We start from the raw sequence: 6594 nt of genomic DNA on the forward strand, positions 1-6594 counted from the left end.
GGGGTAGGGGAGAGAGGAGGGACGGGGAACTTCAGGAAGGATGTAATATATGAGAGAAGAATAAATAAATATTGTGTTTTTCAAAAAGAGTAGTGGAATGCCACCATTGAAGACACAGCCTGTGCTGTGTGATGATGGATTCTTTGGTGAGGAGGCATGTAGACAGAGGGAGCTATCTGGCAGAGTATTTACAGCACGCCTTTCCATGGAGCGCTTCTTCCACAAGCATTTGAAATGAGAGGGACTGCGGAAATTAAATGAAGTCTTCATGTTGTACTTTAGTATATGAAAGAAGGTATGAGTTACACAAGGCTAGTAGAACCAAACACAATCTCTTCCGAAAGGAGAGATTCCCAAGAGGAAAATCCATAGGATGGGTTTCAATTAAAATAAAGAGGAGAGAATCCAGTTCTAAGCAATGCTTCCTACTCCAAACCTGCAAGGAATTCCCAAGTCCGATGGTAGAGCATGGGGGGGGGGGACCTGAGGTCAGCTGCAAGCGTCGGGTCTCTTCCGGTCAGGCAGACAGCGGTTCACTTTCAGCCACTCAATCTTCTAGCCCCCCTGTGTAACGTAACTTACAAAATTCCTTCAGCTTTTCCCCTTTTTCTGAAGAAAAATGTCAAAAATGCTGCTGAATGTACTCCACACTGAAGAAGCAAGTTGGAAAATACTTAGCACAGATTATTTTACAGTATACTTATCACAGGCTTAGAAAAAATTAATTCTCACCATTTCTAACCAACCAGCCAACTTACCAACCAACCGAAGCCCACTGCCTACATTCCCCAGCCAGAGGATGTAGAATCCATGTTTGAGCCAAAACTCCACTGCAACCCCTGCCTGACCCTGCATTTGACGCTGTCCCCAACCGAAAGGGGCCTCGTGATTATAACCACTGTGGGAGTTGTCTCCAGAACCCAAACCCTGATTTGGCTCCATCAGTGTGCTGCCCTGGCTCTGAGTCTGACTGGTTCTGCTGGCAAGCTAAAATGCCTACCATACCCCAACTGCTCTGCGGTACCTCCGGGGCTGCAACCATCATTAATTTGGTTTAATGGATTAATGATAAGGATTCCAAAGTTCACCTCTCCACCCGTACCACCACCCTGGCTATTTCCCAAGCCAGCTCCACCCCTTCTAGTGTTACCCAACCCACCCTGACTTCCCAAAGCCTCCTGGATTTCCACCCAGTCTTCCACTTCTTTCTGTCTACTGCTATTGTGCTTAGGTTCAGCGTTGAATAACTGCACACTGGTTCCTTTAACGATCAAATCCTCTCTACAAAGAGACTGGGCAACCTTATCATTTGTAAACACAGCCAAAGCCAAAGCCCTGAGTGGTTTGGGAACAACAGCAGACATCCACGACTTTCCCATGCTGACAGGAGAGCTGCCGAAGCCCTTTGGCCACTGTGTCTTCTAAATAACGTCCCACAAACAACTTTCTGCTCCTCAGGGGCTCATCGGGGCTTTGCAGACACACCATCGGCTCTCTAGCCAATGTCCTGATAGCATTGTTTTCAGTTGGGTTTCATATTGCATAAACTGAAAGAAGTCAAACCCTTCCAGTTTTAAGATCTCCCTAGTCCTGCACCACAGGATGATCTCCAAAGCACCTGCATAGTCTGTAAGATCCTATTTGGTTGTTAGCCATGGGAGATCTGGCACTCTTAAATCAGATGTTTTCTGGTTACTTCTACTTTCGCTGCTGAAGAAACACCTTTCCTCTCCATTTCCCTTTTGTTACCTTCTGGGTAGTTGACAATCTAGACCAGATTTCCCCAGTCAACATTGGGGGATGCAGATTTCCTTCCACCAGCCAGACACCATTCATACACTGAGAAACTGGATTCCTGTCATGCAGGCCACATGCCCTGAAAACGGGGCTGCAACAGTGGACAGCAATACTGTTCCATGGTCTTTGATGATATTTCATGGGACTCATCATTTTCATCTTCTGTTACCTGGATATGTTCAAACATCTTTGCTTAGTTCTCTGCTAGCTTCTGGGAAGCACAATGAGGAAACTGAGGCAGGAAAGAATCAGAGATTGGACAAGCTATTGGTTTGTGCCCATCCCAATCAACTCTTTATATGTCTGTCATTGAAGACTATCTCTACTACTTGTCAGTTATTGATTATATACTGTTGTTGTTATTTAAATTCACAATGTAGAACAGGTTTCTTCATGGAAATTATATATTCACATGGAACAATAAGTTAACAATTTGTATACATTTACCTCTTAGACTCTCACTGGTTTTCTTCAACTTTGCATGTCATTGGGTATGTATTTAATACAAACTTCCTTTCTTTTTTTTTTGAGGGGGGGGTTTCAAGACACAGTTTCTCTGTGTAGTTTTGGTGCCTGTCCTGGATTTCTCTGTGCAGACCAGGATGGCCTCGAACTCACAGAGATCCACCTGGCTCTGCCTCCTGAGTGCTGGGATTAAAGGTGTGCACCACCACCGCATAGCTACAAACTTGCTTAAAAAAGAATGTCCTTATATCTTTTATTGCGTCACTGCTCTAAAATCTTTCTAAGAATAATTTCAGTGACTGTCTTTCCAGCATATGAAGATGCTTATCTATATTATATCATTCAGTAATGTTTCAATAATAAATGGCATTAAGAGCATTTTGTAATAACACAACTATTAGAATAAGCCAGCTATGATGGAGCACACCTATAACCACAGCTCTAGCAGCCAGAGCAGGAGGATTATTAGCTCAAGGGCAGCCTGGGCTACTTAGCAAATCCCTGTCTCAAGAAAGAAATTAAGGGCTAAGGAAGTATCTCCATGGTAGAGTGCTTGCCTAGCATATACAAGGTCCTGGGTTTATAAGCGGAAGGGTGAAAAGATAAATATCAAACAAAACTAAAGGGATGAAGGATGGGCTTTGTAGATGTGAGAAGAAAACAGTTTGGCAATTGCTGAAATAGAGAAATAAATGAGACAGAAAGAACCAAAGGTGATTCCAAATGCCATGAGCATCACCTTAGTAAATGCTACAGTGTTTGCAAAACTGTAGTTACGAAACAGGCAAATAAAAACTAAGATCCAGAGTATAGGGTGTAGAGTTCAGTGGCAAAGTAATCCCCCGCATGCACAGAGCCCTGAGTCCAATCACAGCACCATAGAAAAAGAAATAAAAGTACATACGAGTGTGTTCAGAAAAATGTAGATAAGTTGTCCTCACCTGTTGAGATCCCAGTATGCAAAGATGTGCAAACCAGTTAGACTATGCCAGACTACTTACTGATCATGAGGGGCATTGCTAAATAAAGCCACATTAGGTAAAACTATAAGCCAAAGTATTTGTATGAGGTATTTATTTTAATTGCTACTTATATGTTTCTTAACTTCTGAGGAGTCACATAAAATAACAAAGTCAAACCTAGTGTTTAGCTAATAAGAACACAATACGACAGAATCATAAGAAGTTTGGAGCTGGGCATAGTGGTGTACACCTGCCTTTAACCCCAGCACTCATAAAGCAGAGCCAAGCTGACCTCTGTGAGGTAGAGGCCATCCTGGTCTACATAGTGAGTTCTGGAATAACCAGGGCTACATAGTGAGAACATGTCTTGAAAAAGAACCACCCCCCCTAAAAAAAAAAGTTGGTTGCTGAGCTGTGGTGGTGGGAGAAACTAGAAGATAAGAAAACCAACCTTAAAGCATCTAGGACTTAACCGATATATTAATCATTTGTTACAAAATAATTTATGTACAGTATAAGAAAAAAGGATGTTCTTGGAGGAAATGTCTATTCTGTTCATATTTTGAACAGCTTTTGTTTTTGTTATATTTAGAAATGTTTTATTTTTTGTGTATTTCTTGCAGAAAGGATTAAAAGAAAGAGGTAATGGGGGAATTTTCTTAGTTACATCTATTGCTATGGAATAACACCATGACCAAGGCAGCCTATAAAAGAAAGTATTTCATTGGATTTATGGTTTCAGATAGTTAAAATCCATGATGGCAGAGCAAAGGCAAGGTGGCAGGAAAAACTGAGAGTTGCATCTCGATCCAAGAATAGGAAGTAGAGAGAAAGGGCTAGGTATCATATGAGTCTTTGGAAACTTCAAAACCCAGCCCCAATGATGCACCTCCTCCAACAAGGCCACACCTCCTAATCCTTTCTAAACACTTCCACCATCCAGGGACCAAGTATTCAAATATATGAGCCTATGGGGGCCAGCCTCATTCAGATCACCACCGGCATATTACCAATGGATAATAATTAAGTCAGTAGCACACCTGATGCTAGTGATACAAAGTTAAATAAGACAGCGTCTCTCCTCATACCATCCAGTCCTGAATGAGTAATAGCTGTAAATAGTTGTCGTGCAGTGGGATGGTCTTTGCAGAACAAGTGAGATGGGATCTTACTGTGCTCTAAGCTTAAGGAAGGCTTCCCCAAGGAGATGGTGTTCAAGCGGAGATCCTGCGGGGTTTCAATAAAGGAGTTCTTGGTAACTTTCATCAGGATGATTCCTGCTGAAATGACAGACAAAAGCCAGATGCAGTGAGCCAAGAGGTGAAGGTAGAAATTGAGAGAGTGGATAGAGACAATTTTCCAGGGGAAATTACTTTCTAACTGTTCTGAGAAGATTTAATAAGGAATTTCATATTGCATAGTACAATTGCACGCCGATGGTAGCCATGCTTCCTCTTTTTCTCCTGGGTGTTAGTGAATAATTGCTTTCCATTTACACAACGTCAGGGACACGAATCCTTTCAGCAGGAGCTTATCCCCGGAAGAAGGGTTTTAGCTGCACCTTTGCATTATACATGCCTTTGTTTCCCAGTTCTGCTTTCCTCCTTTTCACATCTTCTAGTTTCACAGTCTCTCTCATCAAGCGCCCCCAGTACCTGGTGGCTGTATGACAGCTTCCTCCTCAAAATGATCCCCTAAGCTCCAGTGGCTTGAGTTTTCAGTCCCCGCTACAAGTGTCACCTTTAAACACAGAATCCTGTTACACACTGCTTCTCCATCTTCTGCTCTCTCGGGAGACATAGGAAAAGTTTAACACCAGCATACTTCTACATCTTCTCTAATCTTCCAGCGATGTCTTAATATTTGCCAGCAATCTTCATCCTAAAACGTCTCTCTGGCCGGTGAGATGGCTCAGTGAGCAAGGGTGCTTTGTCACCAGCCCTGATAACTTGGTTAAATTCCTGGAACGCACATGGTGGAAAGAGAATATAGACTCCTGATATCCATGCATGTACGCACAATCACACGCATATATATACAAAATAAATAAATAGAATTAATTAAAAACATCCTGTCTCACCTCTAGAACATTCTATTCCCTCCGCCGCCCCCCCCCCCCCCCGGCTCTCAACAGCGGGTTTATCCACCTCTCTAAAACTCATTTGCAGAGGAGTTCTGATACTATATCATATCTAGGTTATTTCCCATCTACTTTCATCTACTATCCTAATTTGACTCAAATGCATATTTATCGAACTTTTTCCTTTCTGTGAGACGCCTCCTTTTTTCCCTTTTATTGAAGACAGATTTTTTTCCCCTCACACATCTCCTGATTACAGTTCTCCCTCTTCTCCTCCCAGTTCCTCCCCACCTCCCCTTCCATCCAGCTCCACTCCCTTTCTGTCTCTCATTAGAAGACAAACAGGCTTCTATGGGAATATAATACAATATGATAAAACAAAAATGATCACATTGGAGTTGGGCAAGACAAGCAAACAAACACAAAAAGGAAAGAGCCCAAGAGACGGCACAAGAACCAGAGACCCCTTCATTTAAACACTCAGAAATCCCATGACAACACTGAACTGGAAGCCATAGTATGTGTGTAGAGGACCTGGTACAGACCTGTGCAATCCTGTGGATGCTGCCTCAACCTCCGTGAGCTCCCATGATCTTTGGAGATCCTGCATTTTTAACATTGTCTAAACTGTAGACTTGGACTGTGCAGTGAGCTGCACTGTACGTGTGAGTGTTTCCTCAAGTGACGATATAAATACGTGGTTGTCTGTCCTTTAGGGAACACAATTATACCAGATTAAATAGTACCAGGATCTTAAACTCCTCTAGTGTAACAATATATTGCCAGATGGTCTTTAATAAATAATTAACCAAAGTTTACAGAAAAATAAAATATTATCATAACTGTGACCTTGAATATATACAAATACATAAAATATGGATTTTTAAAAAGTGCATTTTAAGCTTGAATACAAAGTTGTTAAGAGGACTTCATAGAAATAGCCAAGAATTGGTGCCTTGAGAATAGAACACGGAGCTGCTTTTTGTGGCTGGTGGTAACACATTTGCAGACTCAGCGTGACTCAGCCTTGGAGAACGGCTGTAAAACTCAGACACCACACAGAGTAGAATACAACAAAGCCTGAAGTGTCTGGGACAAGGAGTTCCCAAGAGAGGCCAAAGACACACTGAGGTGAGTCTTCGGCTGTGATCGCCCACTGGGGTATTTGCTGAGTCAAGGATTGGGTTGTGTACCATTCTTTAGTATGTAGCAATCTCTAGGCTGGGTCTACCAAAAACGGAGTTCCGGGTTAAATCCAGCAACTATAGCATGAGGTGGAAACACTAAAAT

The 6594-nt window shown here is 42.3% G+C and overlaps 1 pseudogene; it reads right to left on the bottom strand.

Annotated features, from left to right (window-relative positions):
• Positions 1-636: 636 nt before the first annotated feature.
• On the bottom strand, positions 637-1984 carry LOC114693389 (annotated as a pseudogene).
• Positions 1985-6594: the final 4610 nt, after the last annotated feature.

This window comes from Peromyscus leucopus, chromosome 14, assembly GCF_004664715.2.
Source record: "Peromyscus leucopus breed LL Stock chromosome 14, UCI_PerLeu_2.1, whole genome shotgun sequence".
NCBI classification, from domain to species: Eukaryota; Metazoa; Chordata; class Mammalia; order Rodentia; family Cricetidae; genus Peromyscus; species Peromyscus leucopus.